This window comes from Hyla sarda, unplaced genomic scaffold (genome assembly GCF_029499605.1).
Source record: "Hyla sarda isolate aHylSar1 unplaced genomic scaffold, aHylSar1.hap1 scaffold_618, whole genome shotgun sequence".
NCBI classification, from domain to species: Eukaryota; Metazoa; Chordata; class Amphibia; order Anura; family Hylidae; genus Hyla; species Hyla sarda.
The window spans coordinates 114667-138856 of NW_026610633.1; the positions used below are offsets into that span (position 1 = coordinate 114667).

At 48.8% G+C, this 24190-nt stretch overlaps 7 non-coding genes and 2 pseudogenes across 7 annotated transcripts; all 9 read left to right on the forward strand.

The window, feature by feature from the left end:
- The first annotated feature begins 1564 nt into the window (after window positions 1-1564).
- Window positions 1565-1734, forward strand: LOC130341322 (U2 spliceosomal RNA; annotated as a pseudogene).
- Window positions 1735-7509: 5775 nt separating this feature from the next.
- Window positions 7510-7685, forward strand: LOC130341304 (U2 spliceosomal RNA; annotated as a pseudogene).
- A 2084-nt stretch (window positions 7686-9769) lies between these two features.
- LOC130341349 (U2 spliceosomal RNA) lies at window positions 9770-9960 on the forward strand. The gene has a single exon (XR_008881300.1). It is a non-coding gene; the product is annotated as a U2 spliceosomal RNA (small nuclear RNA).
- Window positions 9961-12053: 2093 nt separating this feature from the next.
- On the forward strand, window positions 12054-12244 carry LOC130341350 (U2 spliceosomal RNA). Its single transcript, XR_008881301.1, has one exon. It is a non-coding gene; the product is annotated as a U2 spliceosomal RNA (small nuclear RNA).
- Window positions 12245-14339: 2095 nt separating this feature from the next.
- On the forward strand, window positions 14340-14530 carry LOC130341351 (U2 spliceosomal RNA). Its single transcript, XR_008881302.1, has one exon. It is a non-coding gene; the product is annotated as a U2 spliceosomal RNA (small nuclear RNA).
- A 2104-nt stretch (window positions 14531-16634) lies between these two features.
- On the forward strand, window positions 16635-16825 carry LOC130341353 (U2 spliceosomal RNA). Its single transcript, XR_008881303.1, has one exon. It is a non-coding gene; the product is annotated as a U2 spliceosomal RNA (small nuclear RNA).
- A 2100-nt stretch (window positions 16826-18925) lies between these two features.
- On the forward strand, window positions 18926-19116 carry LOC130341354 (U2 spliceosomal RNA). The gene has a single exon (XR_008881304.1). It is a non-coding gene; the product is annotated as a U2 spliceosomal RNA (small nuclear RNA).
- Window positions 19117-21190: 2074 nt separating this feature from the next.
- On the forward strand, window positions 21191-21381 carry LOC130341355 (U2 spliceosomal RNA). The gene has a single exon (XR_008881305.1). It is a non-coding gene; the product is annotated as a U2 spliceosomal RNA (small nuclear RNA).
- A 2094-nt stretch (window positions 21382-23475) lies between these two features.
- On the forward strand, window positions 23476-23666 carry LOC130341356 (U2 spliceosomal RNA). The gene has a single exon (XR_008881306.1). It is a non-coding gene; the product is annotated as a U2 spliceosomal RNA (small nuclear RNA).
- Window positions 23667-24190: the final 524 nt, after the last annotated feature.

A 24190-nucleotide genomic window follows, 5' to 3' on the forward strand; every position in this document is an offset into this window, starting at 1 on the left:
TCTGTGGTATTGCAAAGGCAAAGACAAATGCTTCCAGCCATCCATTGCACTAATGGATTGGTCATCAGCTGGCTGTCTATGTCCCGCATCAATATAGACCAAAGTACAGAGGGTTAGGCTATGCTATTGTGCACCTACCTGATGCATCAGAAGGTGCGAGGCCCTTGCTAAATTCTGTGCACAGACTTTGAGATCTATGCTTTAGACTGTATCTAAACCTGCTCCAACATGGACTGACATTCTGGCCTACTTTCAGCCGATGCGACTTGTCTGTCGCTGAACAGTCGCTTTTTATGTATTCAGCACCTATGTATAATGTTGTAAAAATGCTCTAGAAGCTAAAGTCGCAGAAATGTCACACATATTTGGCCTGCAACTTTCTGTGCGACAAATTCAGACAGGAAAAATCAGTATAAATCCTTAGAAAATTATCCCCCAGTGTCTCCATCTGCTGGCGGTATTGAATAAGCATTGCTGCACTGATGGGGTATGCATTAGACGAAAAAAAAGAAGAAAAAGAAGAATAATACGCCCAGAAAAGAGGCGAAAAGGAGAAAAACGTAAAAAAACGTGAAAAAAAAGTAAGAGGAAGAGAAGGGAAAAAAAGGTGGAAATGGGTTTAAAAGTGATTTCGGCGGAGAAATATATATATATATATATATATATATATATATATATATATATATATATATGCGCACACACACACATAGATATAAACGTATTCTCCGTTGAGATATTGCAGCCGCTGCTGTGTCCAGGCCCAGGAGCCTTAGCACTGTGCTGTGATGTCACTCAATACCACTGACATCACTAGGTGTAAACAACATCTCTCCTTTGCTGTGTATGTGACTATGGAGCTGTTTGGTGATGTCGTCTATTACGGCCTTCATAGAAGCAACAGGAGATTGTTGCATCCATCTTGAACCCTCAGAACTACAGTGCTATGATGTCACTCACTTCCACAGGCCTTGCAGAGTGTAAACAACAACAACCCAGCTTTGTTGTGTATGTAACCAAAGGGATTTGTGATGTCACCTAGAACCTTCACAGCAGCGACAGCTTTATGAGGAGCATCAGCACTGCTCTGCCTGAGCAGAACCATCACCGCCATAGGTTGTCAAATAACCCGGATTTAACCCACACAGGTAAGTCCAATGGGGTGCAGGCATGTCCTCTATGCTTACAGCTTCCCGTGGGTGTTGGTTTGATACCGTTTGGGGACAGCCAAGGAGGCATCTGCAGGCAACAAAGGTAGGTGTGTGCTTGTGTGTGTGTTTCCTATGCAGATCCTAAGCCCAGTGTCACATGCAAGTAGGAGGAGTAAGAAGGGTTCCTGGCAAATCCGGGTTATGGATTGCATTTAAAAAGGCCCCGTGGGAGTGCAATGGGCCCCTGTCTTGCTGCTTAGCAATAATGGTATGGGTTTAGGTTCTGCTGTGTGTACTGGTGGTTGACTGCCCCCCAGCCCAGAGTGTGCATGGAAAATTGTCTGGCAGCCTCCCTGACAGCAAGCAGTGATAGTGCCCATGAAGGGGACCTTGTTGGGCCCGCCCCATTCACGGTTATCGCTTCTCGGCCTTTTGGCTAAGATCAAGTGTAGTATCTGTTCTTATCAGAACAGATTACCTGGCAGGGGAGATACCATGATCGCTACGGTCTGAAGAACTCCAAGCATTGTGGTAGAGATTTTGCGTAGTACGATTGCAGTACTTTTCGTTCTTATTAGAACCGCATTTCTCTAGAGCATACCACCTGAAGATCGTCTCCTGCCTGCCTCGGAACATCTGAAGAAGGAGAAGATCTTGAAGACTGCAGCTCCGGAAGAAGCCGACGAAGAACCTGGAAGAAGGGAATCGGCGGTGAATTCCGGAACAGCGGCGAAGAGGAAGGCGGCGCAGAATCTTTTCGAAGAAACTCGCTGCCTCTGGAGAAGGATTTGCATAGCTCCTCCCACCGGGACCGGATCTGCATAGCTCCTCCCACCCGGGAAAGAAGACTTTGCGAAGCCTCTCTCCACAAGCAAGCAAGGAAGCGGAAAAGAGCCTGCTGGAAGAAGCCATGGCCTCAACCAGCAAGTCCACCCAGGAGGCTGCAGGGCAAGGCCTGGAGGTCCAGCCCCAACCACAGCAAGCTTCAACCTCCACCACGGCAAGGCAGAAGGGCGGCAGAATTCCTAACCTGGAAGCTCCAACCCTGGAGCCCTGGATGAGGCAGACTGTTGCCTTGAAGCTCAAGCCCGTGGACGGAAGGGTGCCGGACATGTCCCACGACGTGTTCTGCAAGAAGATGCTGGCGGATCAAGGCTTCCCCACGGCTGACACCCTGGGAATAGCAACCTTCTTTTCGGGAATCTTCTACATCACCTTTGCCACCATTGGGACCTGTAGAAGATACTGGGAGGTGGTGAAAGCGGCGAGTCCCGAATCCCCTTTCTCTCGCTTTGTGGGCAACTGCCTTATTCAAAGAGAGGAGAGGCGGGTGACGGTCTCAATGCGGAACCCACACACCCCAGGCACGGACATCTCGACCTTCCTGAAGCGCTTCTGCACCGTGGTGAGGGAGCCCACCCGCATCCTGAACTCACTCGGATACTGGACCTGCAAGTGGTCTGTGGTCGTCAGACTCAACAAGAACCCTGCTTCTCCAGACGGACTACAGCACCTGCCAACGACATTTTCCTTGGGCAACTCCACAGGACTTATCTTCTACCCGGACATGCCGCAGACCTGCAGGAGATGTGGCAAGATGGGCCACGAGGGCAAGGACTGTACGGAGGATGCCTGCAGGTATTGCCGTGTGACAGGTCACACGACCAAGGACTGCCCCAAGAGCAAGACCTGCAACCTCTGCGGACTGGCAGCCCACAGCTACAAGGACTGCCCCCAGAGGGAGAGAACATGGGCATCTGTGGCAGCGAGAGCACCGAAGCCAGCCCCAGCTCCGGAGCCAACACCACGGATGGCCAAGCCGACCAAGGAGGGTAAGAAGGCGAAAGCCACCACCCCTGCCCCGTCCCGCCCCTCCCCTGCCCCTCCCGCCCCATCCCCTGCCCCTCCCGCCCCATCTCCTGCCCCATCCCGCCCCACCCCTGCCCCATCCCGCCCCACCCCTGCCCCATCCCGTCCCACCCCTGCCCCATCCCGTCCCACCCCTGCCCCATCCCGTCCCACCCCTGCCCCTCCTGCCCCATCCCGCCCCACCCCTGCCCCCCGTACCCCACCCCGGCCCACCCCTGCCCCGTCCTCCCCTGCCCGGCCCACCCCTGCCCCGTCCTCCCCTGCCCGGCCCACCCCTGCCCCATCCTCCCCTGCCCGGGCACTCTCTCCTGCCCCCCGCCCCACCCAGCCTCCTTTCTCTCCTGGCCCAGCAGCACCTAACCCCCCTCCAGCTGCTGGTGCCCGCCCTTCGGAGGACTTTCCTGTGCTTCCTCCCCCAGGTACCATACAGAGGAAGAGGAAAGGAAGGGACAACGTATCAGAAGAGTCCCACAAAAGAAAGATAATCGAGACCTGCGAAACCCCTCAAGCTTCAGATGAGGAGGAGGAGATGGAGCAGGTCTGCGAGAGCCCTGAGGCTTCAGAAGGAGAGGAGGTGATGGAGCAGGCCCAAGTGGAGCAGGTCCAAGCAGAGCCAGTCCAAGCTCAATCTATGGAGGAGCTGCTGCAGGACCCAGAGGTTAAGAAAATCCTGGACACTCCGTCCAACACGGTCTACGACGAGTTCTTGGAAGGGCGCTACGAGAAGCCACACGAGCCGACAGGCGCCAGAGAAGAGGACCCGTCCGACCAGACTGGTAACTAGTATCAGAACTAACCTCTCTTTTTTTTTTTATTCCCATGGCTGATCTCAACATCTTCTGCATTAATGTGAGGAGTATTAGAGCTTGGTTTAGATTCCAGACTGTTCTTACGTTCTTAGATTCCCAGAGGTGTGATGTTTACATGTTGCAGGAATGTGCTTTGTCTGCTTCTAGGTCTTACAACCATCTGGCCAGGCAGTGGCCTCACGGCCCTTCCTACTGGTCTGGTGGGGGCGACAATAGGTCTGCGGGGGTGGCCATCCTGATCAGGGGAGGTAACTTTGCACTTGATTCCGTCCGGGAGCTCGTCTGTGGCAGACTTCTTGTCGCAGACGGTTCCTGGGCGGGTGAGCCCGTGCGGCTCATCAACGTGTACGCCTCCCCTGAGAGGGATGTCCGACTGGAGGTTCTCCAGGCCCTGCGGGCTGAACTCGCCACCACTAGGGCAGTAGTGTTGGGTGGTGACTTCAACTGCCCCATTGAGGTGGACGGGCGCAGTTCTGGCACATCCGCCAACCTGGACGTGACGTCTAAACTGCTGATTGAGATGGTGACGGAGGCATCCTTGCAGGACGTTGTCGGGTCCATCGGGAACGGCTCCGTAAACTATACGTGGAGCCGCCCCGATGGCTCGCTCCGTTCTCGGATAGACTTCATCTTCACTTCGAGAGCAGTCAGAAAGGTGTCGTACTCTATGGTCCCCTGCTTCTTCTCTGACCACAGGGCCATTCGATTCCGGGGGACTCTGGGCCATGGATTCCCTCCTGGCCCAGGCTCCTGGAAGTTGAATTGTGCCCTGTTGGAGCAGAGGGAGGTCATGGAGGAACTTAGGGATGCGTACCTTGTATGGCGAAATGACAAATGTCTGTTCAAGTGCATCAGCGATTGGTGGGAATATGTTAAAGTCGAATTCCGTTGTTTCTTTCAGGCAAAAGGCAGACAACAGGCGTGTGCGAAGAAGTGGGACTTGAGGAAACTGCAGCGCGAGCTGCGGTCCCTGCAGGACCTGCTCCAGTGTGGCTGGGACGTCAGGGAGGAGCTGGAGGAGACCAAAAAGAGCTTGAAAAGGCACTTTGAGGAGGAATCCAAGCGAATCGTCTTTCGTTCCAAGGTGGAGAACCTGGAGAAGGGTGAGAAATGTAACTCTTTCTTTTTCAGGAAGCTCCATGCCGGCCACACGCCCCTGACTGAGCTACGAGATGAGACCGGACACATGAGGAGCGGCAAGGAGGAAGTGATGGGGGTCATCCACGACTTCTACAGCAACCTCTACGCCCCCAAGTCATCCGACCCCGAAGCCGCCGAGAGGTTCCTGTCAGGTGTCACTAACGTTGTTGATCCCGCAGGTGCGGCGGCTATGGACGATCCCTTGACGGTGGGGGAGCTGCTCTCTGCCGCTAGATCCTTTAAGCCCGGCAGGACCCCGGGCAGTGACGGTCTCCCGGCCGAGCTCTACGTAGCGCTGGGTGACCTGATCTGTCCGGACCTGTTGGAGGTGTACGAGGAGATGGTGGTGGGGGGCAGAATGCCTCCGTCGTTGAGGGAAGGGATGATCACGATCTTGTATAAGCGGAAGGGGGAGAGATGTGACCTGAAAAACTGGCGTCCCATCTCTCTCCTGAACGTGGACTACAAGATCCTCGCCAAGGTGCTGGCCAACAGGCTGAAACCTGTCATGGGGCAGATCGTCCATCCGGACCAGACCTGCAGCATTCCTGGCCGCAGGATTGCCGACAGCCTTGCCCTTGTGAGAGACACGGTCCATTACATCCAGGACCGCGGGGGCCGCGCCGCCCTGGTCAGCTTAGATCAGGAGAAGGCGTTCGACCGTGTCTCCCACGCATTCATGGACAGGGTTTTGCGCAGGCTGGGTCTGGGGAAGATGTTTTGCTCTTTTGTTAACGTTATGTATTTTGACATTTACAGCACGGTGTTGGTGAACGGCTGGAAGACTGACCCCTTTTCCATTCTTTCAGGGGTTAGACAAGGCTGCCCTCTTTCACCTCTCCTTTTTGTTTGTGTTATAGAGCTCTTCGCTGAGACTATCCGGCAGAATGGAGAGATCAGAGGGATCACCGCACCAGGACCAGATCGCCACGAGGTCAAGTGCTCGCTCTACATGGACGACGTGACCGTCTTCTGCGCTGACCAGCGTTCGGTGACTGCACTCGTCCAGACCTGCGAGGACTTCGGCAGAGCTTCGGGGGCAAAAGTCAACTGTGGGAAGTCGGAGGCCATGCTCTTCGGGGAGTGGCACCTGGCTTCTTCCGCCCCCTTCCCCTTTACTATTAAGCCGGACTTCATTCAAATTCTTGGAGTCTGGTTCGGGAAGGAAGGAGCGGCCCTTAAGTCTTGGCAAGACCGACTAGGAAGGATAAACTCAAAGATCGGACTGTGGAGCTCCAGAAAGCTCACGATGGAAGGCAAGGCACTTGTCCTGCGGAGTGAAGTTTTGCCTGTGCTCCAATATACCGCACAGGCCTGGCCTCCCCATACCACCGTTTGCAAGGCCATCACCCGGACAGTGTTTGGCTTCGTCTGGGGCAAAATGGACAGAGTCAAGAGGACCGTGATGTACAAGGAACCCCGCAAGGGAGGGAAGGGAATACCCGACATCCCCGCTCTGCTGAGGGCCTCCTTTGCATGTGTCACGGTGCAGCGGACTCTTGTAGAAAAGACTGGCTCAGCGGGCAGGTCCATGTCTCGCTTGCTTCTCATGCCCCTCTGGAGACAGCTGGGCTGGGACAAGTGGGACAGCTCCATCCCTTACAACTGGAACACTCCCTGGTTCTATGGGGATGTTGTCCGGTTTGTGAGGGAGCACCAGCTGGAAGGACTGAAACCAGACCTATGGAAGCCAAAGACAATCCACAAGCTCATCCGAGCTAAGGACTCGACCGAGCTGGTTCCGGGACTCCCCGCAGCCACTGCAGAGACAGTTTGGAACAATGTGGCCTCAAAGCGGCTTACCAATGGACACAAGGACTTGTCGTGGATGGCCGTCATGGGAGGTCTCTCTCTCAGGTCATTCATGCATGCCCGCAACCTGTGCAAGACCCGGTACTGCCCCCGTTGCCCCTACGTGGAGGAAACATCTTTCCACGTGTTTTGGCAGTGCCCCTTTGCACAGGGTCTGTTGGACGCCCTAGAACAGGAACTCAGAGACTCAGTGCCCAGGAGCTGCCTATCGTACCATTCGGTGCTTTACGGCCTGTTCCCTGGGACCCACGACGTGGAGGCCATCCAGGAGGCCTGGCGCCTTATGAACTGTTTTAAGGACGCAGTGTGGCTCTCCAGGAACCGCCTCGTGATCAACAGGGAAAACATGTCCGTCCGGGACTGCCGCAGGTTCATCAAGAACCTGCTTAGAGACTATTCCATCTTGGACAGCTCGGCCGTTGATGAGGAAGAAGAGGAGTGAAGACCCCTCTCCTTCTCCCATGTCTCCCTGAAGATACAGCCCAACAGTTTGGCCCTGTGATCCGCCCCCTCCCTACCCCCACATAGTCGCCCACACCCCTACCCCGATCACAGATTGTATTATTTGGTTTTTGTTTGATCTCTTGTGCTTTTCTATTGCAGGATTGAGCTGAATGTTAGAGTAGCATGGTGTGCGATGTATAGCTTAGGGAACCTTTGCTGTGTATTGTACTATCATGCTTTGTGTGACTGTAATTTATTGTACGACTTGTAATGACTGAACGGAAAATAAAGCTCTTTCAATCAAAAAAAATCTGTTCTTATCAGTTTAATATCTGATACGTCCCCTATCTGGGGACCATATATTAAATGGATTTTTGAGAACGGGGGCCGATTTCGAAGCTTGCTTCCGTCGCCCTATGCATTGACCCGATATGGCAGTATCTTCGGGTACAGTGCACCACCCCCTTACAGGGTTAAAAAGAAAGATTCCTACTTTCATTGCTACCTGCTTGCTGGCTAGCCAGCTAGCCAGCCCTGTGGGCCTTGCTGCTGCTGCAGCCAAAAAACAAAAGGTGGTGCTGCTGCTGCTTCTGCTGCTTCTGCTTCTGCTTGTGTCTGGCCCCTGTTGGAGCGTCCAGGCACAGGACTTCTGCTGCTGCTGACTAAATGGCCTCCTTAATTGGATCATTTGAGTAGCCAGCACACCTGTGCAGGTAGGGCATGACATGATAGGCAGCTGCCTTGATAGCGGGTGGGTGCTGAATGTTCCTAATTGACAAAATAAGATTAATGCTTATGAAGAAATATAAAATCTCATCCCTTCCCCAATATCGCGCCACACCCCTACCCCTTAATTCCCTGGTTGAACGTGATGGACATATGTCTTTTTTCGACCGTACTAACTATGTAACTATGTAACATAACATGGGGGGGTCTCCTGGCTGTTCACACAGGTGTGTCATTGCTGTACATTGACCATGCATTGCTTCTGTGGTATTGCAAAGGCAAAGACAAATGCTTCCAGCCATCCATTGCACTAATGGATTGGTCATCAGCTGGCTGTCTATGTCCCGCATCAATATAGACCAAAGTACAGAGGGTTAGGCTATGCTATTGTGCACCTACCTGATGCATCAGAAGGTGCGAGGCCCTTGCTAAATTCTGTGCACAGACTTTGAGATCTATGCTTTAGACTGTATCTAAACCTGCTCCAACATGGACTGACATTCTGGCCTACTTTCAGCCGATGCGACTTGTCTGTCGCTGAACAGTCGCTTTTTATGTATTCAGCACCTATGTATAATGTTGTAAAAATGCTCTAGAAGCTAAAGTCGCAGAAATGTCACACATATTTGGCCTGCAACTTTCTGTGCGACAAATTCAGACAGGAAAAATCAGTATAAATCCTTAGAAAATTATCCCCCAGTGTCTCCATCTGCTGGCGGTATTGAATAAGCATTGCTGCACTGATGGGGTATGCATTAGACGAAAAAAAAGAAGAAAAAGAAGAATAATACGCCCAGAAAAGAGGCGAAAAGGAGAAAAACGTAAAAAAACGTGAAAAAAAAGTAAGAGGAAGAGAAGGGAAAAAAAGGTGGAAATGGGTTTAAAAGTGATTTCGGCGGAGAAATATATATATATATATATATATATATATATATATATATATATATATGCGCACACACACACATAGATATAAACGTATTCTCCGTTGAGATATTGCAGCCGCTGCTGTGTCCAGGCCCAGGAGCCTTAGCACTGTGCTGTGATGTCACTCAATACCACTGACATCACTAGGTGTAAACAACATCTCTCCTTTGCTGTGTATGTGACTATGGAGCTGTTTGGTGATGTCGTCTATTACGGCCTTCATAGAAGCAACAGGAGATTGTTGCATCCATCTTGAACCCTCAGAACTACAGTGCTATGATGTCACTCACTTCCACAGGCCTTGCAGAGTGTAAACAACAACAACCCAGCTTTGTTGTGTATGTAACCAAAGGGATTTGTGATGTCACCTAGAACCTTCACAGCAGCGACAGCTTTATGAGGAGCATCAGCACTGCTCTGCCTGAGCAGAACCATCACCGCCATAGGTTGTCAAATAACCCGGATTTAACCCACACAGGTAAGTCCAATGGGGTGCAGGCATGTCCTCTATGCTTACAGCTTCCCGTGGGTGTTGGTTTGATACCGTTTGGGGACAGCCAAGGAGGCATCTGCAGGCAACAAAGGTAGGTGTGTGCTTGTGTGTGTGTTTCCTATGCAGATCCTAAGCCCAGTGTCACATGCAAGTAGGAGGAGTAAGAAGGGTTCCTGGCAAATCCGGGTTATGGATTGCATTTAAAAAGGCCCCGTGGGAGTGCAATGGGCCCCTGTCTTGCTGCTTAGCAATAATGGTATGGGTTTAGGTTCTGCTGTGTGTACTGGTGGTTGACTGCCCCCCAGCCCAGAGTGTGCATGGAAAATTGTCTGGCAGCCTCCCTGACAGCAAGCAGTGATAGTGCCCATGAAGGGGACCTTGTTGGGCCCGCCCCTTTCACGGTTATCGCTTCTCGGCCTTTTGGCTAAGATCAAGTGTAGTATCTGTTCTTATCAGTTTAATATCTGATACGTCCCCTATCTGGGGACCATATATTAAATGGATTTTTGAGAACGGGGGCCGATTTCGAAGCTTGCTTCCGTCGCCCTATGCATTGACCCGATATGGCAGTATCTTCGGGTACAGTGCACCACCCCCTTACAGGGTTAAAAAGAAAGATTCCTACTTTCATTGCTACCTGCTTGCTGGCTAGCCAGCTAGCCAGCCCTGTGGGCCTTGCTGCTGCTGCAGCCAAAAAACAAAAGGTGGTGCTGCTGCTGCTTCTGCTGCTTCTGCTTCTGCTTGTGTCTGGCCCCTGTTGGAGCGTCCAGGCACAGGACTTCTGCTGCTGCTGACTAAATGGCCTCCTTAATTGGATCATTTGAGTAGCCAGCACACCTGTGCAGGTAGGGCATGACATGATAGGCAGCTGCCTTGATAGCGCGTGGGTGCTGAATGTTCCTAATTGACAAAATAAGATTAATGCTTATGAAGAAATATAAAATCTCATCCCTTCCCCAATATCGCGCCACACCCCTACCCCTTAATTCCCTGGTTGAACGTGATGGACATATGTCTTTTTTCGACCGTACTAACTATGTAACTATGTAACATAACATGGGGGGGGGGGGGGGGGGGGGGTCTCCTGGCTGTTCACACAGGTGTGTCATTGCTGTACATTGACCATGCATTGCTTCTGTGGTATTGCAAAGGCAAAGACAAATGCTTCCAGCCATCCATTGCACTAATGGATTGGTCATCAGCTGGCTGTCTATGTCCCGCATCAATATAGACCAAAGTACAGAGGGTTAGGCTATGCTATTGTGCACCTACCTGATGCATCAGAAGGTGCGAGGCCCTTGCTAAATTCTGTGCACAGACTTTGAGATCTATGCTTTAGACTGTATCTAAACCTGCTCCAACATGGACTGACATTCTGGCCTACTTTCAGCCGATGCGACTTGTCTGTCGCTGAACAGTCGCTTTTTATGTATTCAGCACCTATGTATAATGTTGTAAAAATGCTCTAGAAGCTAAAGTCGCAGAAATGTCACACATATTTGGCCTGCAACTTTCTGTGCGACAAATTCAGACAGGAAAAATCAGTATAAATCCTTAGAAAATTATCCCCCAGTGTCTCCATCTGCTGGCGGTATTGAATAAGCATTGCTGCACTGATGGGGTATGCATTAGACGAAAAAAAAGAAGAAAAAGAAGAATAATACGCCCAGAAAAGAGGCGAAAAGGAGAAAAACGTAAAAAAACGTGAAAAAAAAGTAAGAGGAAGAGAAGGGAAAAAAAGGTGGAAATGGGTTTAAAAGTGATTTCGGCGGAGAAATATATATATATATATATATATATATATATATATATATATGCGCACACACACACATAGATATAAACGTATTCTCCGTTGAGATATTGCAGCCGCTGCTGTGTCCAGGCCCAGGAGCCTTAGCACTGTGCTGTGATGTCACTCAATACCACTGACATCACTAGGTGTAAACAACATCTCTCCTTTGCTGTGTATGTGACTATGGAGCTGTTTGGTGATGTCGTCTATTACGGCCTTCATAGAAGCAACAGGAGATTGTTGCATCCATCTTGAACCCTCAGAACTACAGTGCTATGATGTCACTCACTTCCACAGGCCTTGCAGAGTGTAAACAACAACAACCCAGCTTTGTTGTGTATGTAACCAAAGGGATTTGTGATGTCACCTAGAACCTTCACAGCAGCGACAGCTTTATGAGGAGCATCAGCACTGCTCTGCCTGAGCAGAACCATCACCGCCATAGGTTGTCAAATAACCCGGATTTAACCCACACAGGTAAGTCCAATGGGGTGCAGGCATGTCCTCTATGCTTACAGCTTCCCGTGGGTGTTGGTTTGATACCGTTTGGGGACAGCCAAGGAGGCATCTGCAGGCAACAAAGGTAGGTGTGTGCTTGTGTGTGTGTTTCCTATGCAGATCCTAAGCCCAGTGTCACATGCAAGTAGGAGGAGTAAGAAGGGTTCCTGGCAAATCCGGGTTATGGATTGCATTTAAAAAGGCCCCGTGGGAGTGCAATGGGCCCCTGTCTTGCTGCTTAGCAATAATGGTATGGGTTTAGGTTCTGCTGTGTGTACTGGTGGTTGACTGCCCCCCAGCCCAGAGTGTGCATGGAAAATTGTCTGGCAGCCTCCCTGACAGCAAGCAGTGATAGTGCCCATGAAGGGGACCTTGTTGGGCCCGCCCCTTTCACGGTTATCGCTTCTCGGCCTTTTGGCTAAGATCAAGTGTAGTATCTGTTCTTATCAGTTTAATATCTGATACGTCCCCTATCTGGGGACCATATATTAAATGGATTTTTGAGAACGGGGGCCGATTTCGAAGCTTGCTTCCGTCGCCCTATGCATTGACCCGATATGGCAGTATCTTCGGGTACAGTGCACCACCCCCTTACAGGGTTAAAAAGAAAGATTCCTACTTTCATTGCTACCTGCTTGCTGGCTAGCCAGCTAGCCAGCCCTGTGGGCCTTGCTGCTGCTGCAGCCAAAAAACAAAAGGTGGTGCTGCTGCTGCTTCTGCTGCTTCTGCTTCTGCTTGTGTCTGGCCCCTGTTGGAGCGTCCAGGCACAGGACTTCTGCTGCTGCTGACTAAATGGCCTCCTTAATTGGATCATTTGAGTAGCCAGCACACCTGTGCAGGTAGGGCATGACATGATAGGCAGCTGCCTTGATAGCGGGTGGGTGCTGAATGTTCCTAATTGACAAAATAAGATTAATGCTTATGAAGAAATATAAAATCTCATCCCTTCCCCAATATCGCGCCACACCCCTACCCCTTAATTCCCTGGTTGAACGTGATGGACATATGTCTTTTTTCGACCGTACTAACTATGTAACTATGTAACATAACATGGGGGGGGGGGGGGGGGGTCTCCTGGCTGTTCACACAGGTGTGTCATTGCTGTACATTGACCATGCATTGCTTCTGTGGTATTGCAAAGGCAAAGACAAATGCTTCCAGCCATCCATTGCACTAATGGATTGGTCATCAGCTGGCTGTCTATGTCCCGCATCAATATAGACCAAAGTACAGAGGGTTAGGCTATGCTATTGTGCACCTACCTGATGCATCAGAAGGTGCGAGGCCCTTGCTAAATTCTGTGCACAGACTTTGAGATCTATGCTTTAGACTGTATCTAAACCTGCTCCAACATGGACTGACATTCTGGCCTACTTTCAGCCGATGCGACTTGTCTGTCGCTGAACAGTCGCTTTTTATGTATTCAGCACCTATGTATAATGTTGTAAAAATGCTCTAGAAGCTAAAGTCGCAGAAATGTCACACATATTTGGCCTGCAACTTTCTGTGCGACAAATTCAGACAGGAAAAATCAGTATAAATCCTTAGAAAATTATCCCCCAGTGTCTCCATCTGCTGGCGGTATTGAATAAGCATTGCTGCACTGATGGGGTATGCATTAGACGAAAAAAAAGAAGAAAAAGAAGAATAATACGCCCAGAAAAGAGGCGAAAAGGAGAAAAACGTAAAAAAACGTGAAAAAAAAGTAAGAGGAAGAGAAGGGAAAAAAAGGTGGAAATGGGTTTAAAAGTGATTTCGGCGGAGAAATATATATATATATATATATATATATATATATATATATATATATATGCGCACACACACACATAGATATAAACGTATTCTCCGTTGAGATATTGCAGCCGCTGCTGTGTCCAGGCCCAGGAGCCTTAGCACTGTGCTGTGATGTCACTCAATACCACTGACATCACTAGGTGTAAACAACATCTCTCCTTTGCTGTGTATGTGACTATGGAGCTGTTTGGTGATGTCGTCTATTACGGCCTTCATAGAAGCAACAGGAGATTGTTGCATCCATCTTGAACCCTCAGAACTACAGTGCTATGATGTCACTCACTTCCACAGGCCTTGCAGAGTGTAAACAACAACAACCCAGCTTTGTTGTGTATGTAACCAAAGGGATTTGTGATGTCACCTAGAACCTTCACAGCAGCGACAGCTTTATGAGGAGCATCAGCACTGCTCTGCCTGAGCAGAACCATCACCGCCATAGGTTGTCAAATAACCCGGATTTAACCCACACAGGTAAGTCCAATGGGGTGCAGGCATGTCCTCTATGCTTACAGCTTCCCGTGGGTGTTGGTTTGATACCGTTTGGGGACAGCCAAGGAGGCATCTGCAGGCAACAAAGGTAGGTGTGTGCTTGTGTGTGTGTTTCCTATGCAGATCCTAAGCCCAGTGTCACATGCAAGTAGGAGGAGTAAGAAGGGTTCCTGGCAAATCCGGGTTATGGATTGCATTTAAAAAGGCCCCGTGGGAGTGCAATGGGCCCCTGTCTTGCTGCTTAGCAATAATGGTATGGGTTTAGGTTCTGCTGTGTGTACTGGTGGTTGACTGCCCCCCAGCCCAGAGTGTGCATGGAAAATTGTCTGGCAGCCTCCCTGACAGCAAGCAGTGATAGTGCCCATGAAGGGGACCTTGTTGGGCCCGCCCCTTTCACGGTTATCGCTTCTCGGCCTTTTGGCTAAGATCAAGTGTAGTATCTGTTCTTATCAGTTTAATATCTGATACGTCCCCTATCTGGGGACCATATATTAAATGGATTTTTGAGAACGGGGGCCGATTTCGAAGCTTGCTTCCGTCGCCCTATGCATTGACCCGATATGGCAGTATCTTCGGGTACAGTGCACCACCCCCTTACAGGGTTAAAAAGAAAGATTCCTACTTTCATTGCTACCTGCTTGCTGGCTAGCCAGCTAGCCAGCCCTGTGGGCCTTGCTGCTGCTGCAGCCAAAAAACAAAAGGTGGTGCTGCTGCTGCTTCTGCTGCTTCTGCTTCTGCTTGTGTCTGGCCCCTGTTGGAGCGTCCAGGCACAGGACTTCTGCTGCTGCTGACTAAATGGCCTCCTTAATTGGATCATTTGAGTAGCCAGCACACCTGTGCAGGTAGGGCATGACATGATAGGCAGCTGCCTTGATAGCGGGTGGGTGCTGAATGTTCCTAATTGACAAAATAAGATTAATGCTTATGAAGAAATATAAAATCTCATCCCTTCCCCAATATCGCGCCACACCCCTACCCCTTAATTCCCTGGTTGAACGTGATGGACATATGTCTTTTTTCGACCGTACTAACTATGTAACTATGTAACATAACATGGGGGGGGGGGGGGGGGGGGTCTCCTGGCTGTTCACACAGGTGTGTCATTGCTGTACATTGACCATGCATTGCTTCTGTGGTATTGCAAAGGCAAAGACAAATGCTTCCAGCCATCCATTGCACTAATGGATTGGTCATCAGCTGGCTGTCTATGTCCCGCATCAATATAGACCAAAGTACAGAGGGTTAGGCTATGCTATTGTGCACCTACCTGATGCATCAGAAGGTGCGAGGCCCTTGCTAAATTCTGTGCACAGACTTTGAGATCTATGCTTTAGACTGTATCTAAACCTGCTCCAACATGGACTGACATTCTGGCCTACTTTCAGCCGATGCGACTTGTCTGTCGCTGAACAGTCGCTTTTTATGTATTCAGCACCTATGTATAATGTTGTAAAAATGCTCTAGAAGCTAAAGTCGCAGAAATGTCACACATATTTGGCCTGCAACTTTCTGTGCGACAAATTCAGACAGGAAAAATCAGTATAAATCCTTAGAAAATTATCCCCCAGTGTCTCCATCTGCTGGCGGTATTGAATAAGCATTGCTGCACTGATGGGGTATGCATTAGACGAAAAAAAAGAAGAAAAAGAAGAATAATACGCCCAGAAAAGAGGCGAAAAGGAGAAAAATGTAAAAAAACTTGAAAAAAAAGTAAGAGGAAGAGAAGGGAAAAAAAGGTGGAAATGGGTTTAAAAGTGATTTCGGCGGAGAATATATATATATATATATATATATATATATATATATATATATATATATATATATGCGCACACACACACATAGATATAAACGTATTCTCCGTTGAGATATTGCAGCCGCTGCTGTGTCCAGGCCCAGGAGCCTTAGCACTGTGCTGTGATGTCACTCAATACCACTGACATCACTAGGTGTAAACAACATCTCTCCTTTGCTGTGTATGTGACTATGGAGCTGTTTGGTGATGTCGTCTATTACGGCCTTCATAGAAGCAACAGGAGATTGTTGCATCCATCTTGAACCCTCAGAACTACAGTGCTATGATGTCACTCACTTCCACAGGCCTTGCAGAGTGTAAACAACAACAACCCAGCTTTGTTGTGTATGTAACCAAAGGGATTTGTGATGTCACCTAGAACCTTCACAGCAGCGACAGCTTTATGAGGAGCATCAGCACTGCTCTGCCTGAGCAGAACCATCACCGCCATAGGTTGTCAAATAACCCGGATTTAACCCACACAGGTAAGTCCAATGGGGTGCAGGCATGTCCTCTATGCTTACAGCTTCCCGTGGGTGTTGGTTTGATACCGTTTGGGGACAGCCAAGGAGGCATCTGCAGGCAACAAAGGTAGGTGTGTGCTTGTGTGTGTGTTTCCTATGCAGATCCTAAGCCCAGTGTCACATGCAAGTAGGAGGAGTAAGAAGGGTTCCTGGCAAATCCGGGTTATGGATTGCATTTAAAAAGGCCCCGTGGGAGTGCAATGGGCCCCTGTCTTGCTGCTTAGCAATAATGGTATGGGTTTAGGTTCTGCTGTGTGTACTGGTGGTTGACTGCCCCCCAGCCCAGAGTGTGCATGGAAAATTGTCTGGCAGCCTCCCTGACAGCAAGCAGTGATAGTGCCCATGAAGGGGACCTTGTTGGGCCCGCCCCTTTCACGGTTATCGCTTCTCGGCCTTTTGGCTAAGATCAAGTGTAGTATCTGTTCTTATCAGTTTAATATCTGATACGTCCCCTATCTGGGGACCATATATTAAATGGATTTTTGAGAACGGGGGCCGATTTCGAAGCTTGCTTCCGTCGCCCTATGCATTGACCCGATATGGCAGTATCTTCGGGTACAGTGCACCACCCCCTTACAGGGTTAAAAAGAAAGATTCCTACTTTCATTGCTACCTGCTTGCTGGCTAGCCAGCTAGCCAGCCCTGTGGGCCTTGCTGCTGCTGCAGCCAAAAAACAAAAGGTGGTGCTGCTGCTGCTTCTGCTGCTTCTGCTTCTGCTTGTGTCTGGCCCCTGTTGGAGCGTCCAGGCACAGGACTTCTGCTGCTGCTGACTAAATGGCCTCCTTAATTGGATCATTTGAGTAGCCAGCACACCTGTGCAGGTAGGGCATGACATGATAGGCAGCTGCCTTGATAGCGGGTGGGTGCTGAATGTTCCTAATTGACAAAATAAGATTAATGCTTATGAAGAAATATAAAATCTCATCCCTTCCCCAATATCGCGCCACACCCCTACCCCTTAATTCCCTGGTTGAACGTGATGGACATATGTCTTTTTTCGACCGTACTAACTATGTAACTATGTAACATAACATGGGGGGGGGGGGGGGGGGTCTCCTGGCTGTTCACACAGGTGTGTCATTGCTGTACATTGACCATGCATTGCTTCTGTGGTATTGCAAAGGCAAAGACAAATGCTTCCAGCCATCCATTGCACTAATGGATTGGTCATCAGCTGGCTGTCTATGTCCCGCATCAATATAGACCAAAGTACAGAGGGTTAGGCTATGCTATTGTGCACCTACCTGATGCATCAGAAGGTGCGAGGCCCTTGCTAAATTCTGTGCACAGACTTTGAGATCTATGCTTTAGACTGTATCTAAACCTGCTCCAACATGGACTGACATTCTGGCCTACTTTCAGCCGATGCGACTTGTCTGTCGCTGAACAGTCGCTTTTTATGTATTCAGCACCTATGTATAATGTTGTAAAAATGCTCTAGAAGCTAAAGTCGCAGAAATGTCACACATATTTGGCCTGCAACTTTCTGTGCGACAAATTCAGACAGGAAAAATCAGTATAAATCCTTAGAAAATTATCCCCCAGTGTCTCCATCTGCTGGCGGTATTGAATAAGCATTGCTGCACTGATGGGGTATGCATTAGACGAAAAAAAAGAAGAAAAAGAAGAATAATACGCCCAGAAAAGAGGCGAAAAGGAGAAAAACGTAAAAAAACGTGAAAAAAAAGTAAGAGGAAGAGAAGGGAAAAAAAGGTGGAAATGGGTTTAAAAGTGATTTCGGCGGAGAAATATATATATATATATATATATATATATATATATATATATATATATATATGCGCACACACACACATAGATATAAACGTATTCTCCGTTGAGATATTGCAGCCGCTGCTGTGTCCAGGCCCAGGAGCCTTAGCACTGTGCTGTGATGTCACTCAATACCACTGACATCACTAGGTGTAAACAACATCTCTCCTTTGCTGTGTATGTGACTATGGAGCTGTTTGGTGATGTCGTCTATTACGGCCTTCATAGAAGCAACAGGAGATTGTTGCATCCATCTTGAACCCTCAGAACTACAGTGCTATGATGTCACTCACTTCCACAGGCCTTGCAGAGTGTAAACAACAACAACCCAGCTTTGTTGTGTATGTAACCAAAGGGATTTGTGATGTCACCCTAGAACCTTCACAGCAGCGACAGCTTTATGAGGAGCATCAGCACTGCTCTGCCTGAGCAGAACCATCACCGCCATAGGTTGTCAAATAACCCGGATATAACCCACACAGGTAAGTCCAATGGGGTGCAGGCATGTCCTCTATGCTTACAGCTTCCCGTGGGTGTTGGTTTGATACCGTTTGGGGACAGCCAAGGAGGCATCTGCAGGCAACAAAGGTAGGTGTGTGCTTGTGTGTGTGTTTCCTATGCAGATCCTAAGCCCAGTGTCACATGCAAGTAGGAGGAGTAAGAAGGGTTCCTGGCAAATCCGGGTTATGGATTGCATTTAAAAAGGCCCCGTGGGAGTGCAATGGGCCCCTGTCTTGCTGCTTAGCAATAATGGTATGGGTTTAGGTTCTGCTGTGTGTACTGGTGGTTGACTGCCCCCCAGCCCAGAGTGTGCATGGAAAATTGTCTGGCAGCCTCCCTGACAGCAAGCAGTGATAGTGCCCATGAAGGGGACCTTGTTGGGCCCGCCCCTTTCACGGTTATCGCTTCTCGGCCTTTTGGCTAAGATCAAGTGTAGTATCTGTTCTTATCAGTTTAATATCTGATACGTCCCCTATCTGGGGACCATATATTAAATGGATTTTTGAGAACGGGGGCCGATTTCGAAGCTTGCTTCCGTCGCCCTATGCATTGACCCGATATGGCAGTATCTTCGGGTACAGTGCACCACCCCCTTACAGGGTTAAAAAGAAAGATTCCTACTTTCATTGCTACCTGCTTGCTGGCTAGCCAGCTAGCCAGCCCTGTGGGCCTTGCTGCTGCTGCAGCCAAAAAACAAAAGGTGGTGCTGCTGCTGCTTCTGCTTCTGCTTGTGTCTGGCCCCTGTTGGAGCGTCCAGGCACAGGACTTCTGCTGCTGCTGACTAAATGGCCTCCTTAATTGGATCATTTGAGTAGCCAGCACACCTGTGCAGGTAGGGCATGACATGATAGGCAGCTGCCTTGATAGCGGGTGGGTGCTGAATGTTCCTAATTGACAAAATAAGATTAATGCTTATGAAGAAATATAAAATCTCATCCCTTCCCCAATATCGCGCCACACCCCTACCCCTTAATTCCCTGGTTGAACGTGATGGACATATGTCTTTTTTCGACCGTACTAACTATGTAACTATGTAACATAACATGGGGGGGGGGGGGGGTCTCCTGGCTGTTCACACAGGTGTGTCATTGCTGTACATTGACCATGCATTGCTTCTGTGGTATTGCAAAGGCAAAGACAAATGCTTCCAGCCATCCATTGCACTAATGGATTGGTCATCAGCTGGCTGTCTATGTCCCGCATCAATATAGACCAAAGTACAGAGGGTTAGGCTATGCTATTGTGCACCTACCTGATGCATCAGAAGGTGCGAGGCCCTTGCTAAATTCTGTGCACAGACTTTGAGATCTATGCTTTAGACTGTATCTAAACCTGCTCCAACATGGACTGACATTCTGGCCTACTTTCAGCCGATGCGACTTGTCTGTCGCTGAACAGTCGCTTTTTATGTATTCAGCACCTATGTATAATGTTGTAAAAATGCTCTAGAAGCTAAAGTCGCAGAAATGTCACACATATTTGGCCTGCAACTTTCTGTGCGACAAATTCAGACAGGAAAAATCAGTATAAATCCTTAGAAAATTATCCCCCAGTGTCTCCATCTGCTGGCGGTATTGAATAAGCATTGCTGCACTGATGGGGTATGCATTAGACGAAAAAAAAGAAGAAAAAGAAGAATAATACGCCCAGAAAAGAGGCGAAAAGGAGAAAAACGTAAAAAAACGTGAAAAAAAAGTAAGAGGAAGAGAAGGGAAAAAAAGGTGGAAATGGGTTTAAAAGTGATTTCGGCGGAGAATATATATATATATATATATATATATATATATATATATGCGCACACACACACATAGATATAAACGTATTCTCCGTTGAGATATTGCAGCCGCTGCTGTGTCCAGGCCCAGGAGCCTTAGCACTGTGCTGTGATGTCACTCAATACCACTGACATCACTAGGTGTAAACAACATCTCTCCTTTGCTGTGTATGTGACTATGGAGCTGTTTGGTGATGTCGTCTATTACGGCCTTCATAGAAGCAACAGGAGATTGTTGCATCCATCTTGAACCCTCAGAACTACAGTGCTATGATGTCACTCACTTCCACAGGCCTTGCAGAGTGTAAACAACAACAACCCAGCTTTGTTGTGTATGTAACCAAAGGGATTTGTGATGTCACCTAGAACCTTCACAGCAGCGACAGCTTTATGAGGAGCATCAGCACTGCTCTGCCTGAGCAGAACCATCACCGCCATAGGTTGTCAAATAACCCGGATTTAACCCACACAGGTAAGTCCAATGGGGTGCAGGCATGTCCTCTATGCTTACAGCTTCCCGTGGGTGTTGGTTTGATACCGTTTGGGGACAGCCAAGGAGGCATCTGCAGGCAACAAAGGTAGGTGTGTGCTTGTGTGTGTGTTTCCCATGCAGATCCTAAGCCCAGTGTCACATGCAAGTAGGAGGAGTAAGAAGGGTTCCTGGCAAATCCGGGTTATGGATTGCATTTAAAAAGGCCCCGTGGGAGTGCAATGGGCCCCTGTCTTGCTGCTTAGCAATAATGGTATGGGTTTAGGTTCTGCTGTGTGTACTGGTGGTTGACTGCCCCCCAGCCCAGAGTGTGCATGGAAAATTGTCTGGCAGCCTCCCTGACAGCAAGCAGTGATAGTGCCCATGAAGGGGACCTTGTTGGGCCCGCCCCTTTCACGGTTATCGCTTCTCGGCCTTTTGGCTAAGATCAAGTGTAGTATCTGTTCTTATCAGTTTAATATCTGATACGTCCCCTATCTGGGGACCATATATTAAATGGATTTTTGAGAACGGGGGCCGATTTCGAAGCTTGCTTCCGTCGCCCTATGCATTGACCCGATATGGCAGTATCTTCGGGTACAGTGCACCACCCCCTTACAGGGTTAAAAAGAAAGATTCCTACTTTCATTGCTACCTGCTTGCTGGCTAGCCAGCTAGCCAGCCCTGTGGGCCTTGCTGCTGCTGCAGCCAAAAAACAAAAGGTGGTGCTGCTGCTGCTTCTGCTGCTTCTGCTTCTGCTTGTGTCTGGCCCCTGTTGGAGCGTCCAGGCACAGGACTTCTGCTGCTGCTGACTAAATGGCCTCCTTAATTGGATCATTTGAGTAGCCAGCACACCTGTGCAGGTAGGGCATGACATGATAGGCAGCTGCCTTGATAGCGGGTGGGTGCTGAATGTTCCTAATTGACAAAATAAGATTAATGCTTATGAAGAAATATAAAATCTCATCCCTTCCCCAATATCGCGCCACACCCCTACCCCTTAATTCCCTGGTTGAACGTGATGGACATATGTCTTTTTTCGACCGTACTAACTATGTAACTATGTAACATAACATTGGGGGGGGGGGGAGGGGGGTCTCCTGGCTGTTCACACAGGTGTGTCATTGCTGTACATTGACCATGCATTGCTTCTGTGGTATTGCAAAGGCAAAGACAAATGCTTCCAGCCATCCATTGCACTAATGGATTGGTCATCAGCTGGCTGTCTATGTCCCGCATCAATATAGACCAAAGTACAGAGGGTTAGGCTATGCTATTGTGCACCTACCTGATGCATCAGAAGGTGCGAGGCCCTTGCTAAATTCTGTGCACAGACTTTGAGATCTATGCTTTAGACTGTATCTAAACCTGCTCCAACATGGACTGACATTCTGGCCTACTTTCAGCCGATGCGACTTGTCTGTCGCTGAACAGTCGCTTTTTATGTATTCAGCACCTATGTATAATGTTGTAAAAATGCTCTAGAAGCTAAAGTCGCAGAAATGTCACACATATTTGGCCTGCAACTTTCTGTGCGACAAATTCAGACAGGAAAAATCAGTATAAATCCTTAGAAAATTATCCCCCAGTGTCTCCATCTGCTGGCGGTATTGAATAAGCATTGCTGCACTGATGGGGTATGCATTAGACGAAAAAAAAGAAGAAAAAGAAGAATAATACGCCCAGAAAAGAGGCGAAAAGGAGAAAAACGTAAAAAAACGTGAAAAAAAAGTAAGAGGAAGAGAAGGGAAAAAAAGGTGGAAATGGGTTTAAAAGTGATTTCGGCGGAGAAATATATATATATATATATATATATATATATATATATATATATATATGCGCACACACACACATAGATATAAACGTATTCTCCGTTGAGATATTGCAGCCGCTGCTGTGTCCAGGCCCAGGAGCCTTAGCACTGTGCTGTGATGTCACTCAATACCACTGACATCACTAGGTGTAAACAACATCTCTCCTTTGCTGTGTATGTGACTATGGAGCTGTTTGGTGATGTCGTCTATTACGGCCTTCATAGAAGCAACAGGAGATTGTTGCATCCATCTTGAACCCTCAGAACTACAGTGCTATGATGTCACTCACTTCCACAGGCCTTGCAGAGTGTAAACAACAACAACCCAGCTTTGTTGTGTATGTAACCAAAGGGATTTGTGATGTCACCTAGAACCTTCGCAGCGACAGCTTTATGAGGAGCATCAGCACTGCTCTGCCTGAGCAGAACCATCACCGCCATAGGTTGTCAAATAACCCGGATTTAACCCACACAGGTAAGTCCAATGGGGTGCAGGCATGTCCTCTATGCTTACAGCTTCCCGTGGGTGTTGGTTTGATACCGTTTGGGGACAGCCAAGGAGGCATCTGCAGGCAACAAAGGTAGGTGTGTGCTTGTGTGTGTGTTTCCTATGCAGATCCTAAGCCCAGTGTCACATGCAAGTAGGAGGAGTAAGAAGGGTTCCTGGCAAATCCGGGTTATGGATTGCATTTAAAAAGGCCCCGTGGGAGTGCAATGGGCCCCTGTCTTGCTGCTTAGCAATAATGGTATGGGTTTAGGTTCTGCTGTGTGTACTGGTGGTTGACTGCCCCCCAGCCCAGAGTGTGCATGGAAAATTGTCTGGCAGCCTCCCTGACAGCAAGCAGTGATAGTGCCCATGAAGGGGACCTTGTTGGGCCCGCCCCTTTCACGGTTATCGCTTCTCGGCCTTTTGGCTAAGATCAAGTGTAGTATCTGTTCTTATCAGTTTAATATCTGATACGTCCCCTATCTGGGGACCATATATTAAATGGATTTTTGAGAACGGGGGCCGATTTCGAAGCTTGCTTCCGTCGCCCTATGCATTGACCCGATATGGCAGTATCTTCGGGTACAGTGCACCACCCCCTTACAGGGTTAAAAAGAAAGATTCCTACTTTCATTGCTACCTGCTTGCTGGCTAGCCAGCTAGCCAGCCCTGTGGGCCTTGCTGCTGCTGCAGCCAAAAAACAAAAGGTGGTGCTGCTGCTGCTTCTGCTGCTTCTGCTTCTGCTTGTGTCTGGCCCCTGTTGGAGCGTCCAGGCACAGGACTTCTGCTGCTGCTGACTAAATGGCCTCCTTAATTGGATCATTTGAGTAGCCAGCACACCTGTGCAGGTAGGGCATGACATGATAGGCAGCTGCCTTGATAGCGGGTGGGTGCTGAATGTTCCTAATTGACAAAATAAGATTAATGCTTATGAAGAAATATAAAATCTCATCCCTTCCCCAATATCGCGCCACACCCCTACCCCTTAATTCCCTGGTTGAACGTGATGGACATATGTCTTTTTTCGACCGTACTAACTATGTAACTATGTAACATAACATGGGGGGGGGGGGGGGTCTCCTGGCTGTTCACACAGGTGTGTCATTGCTGTACATTGACCAT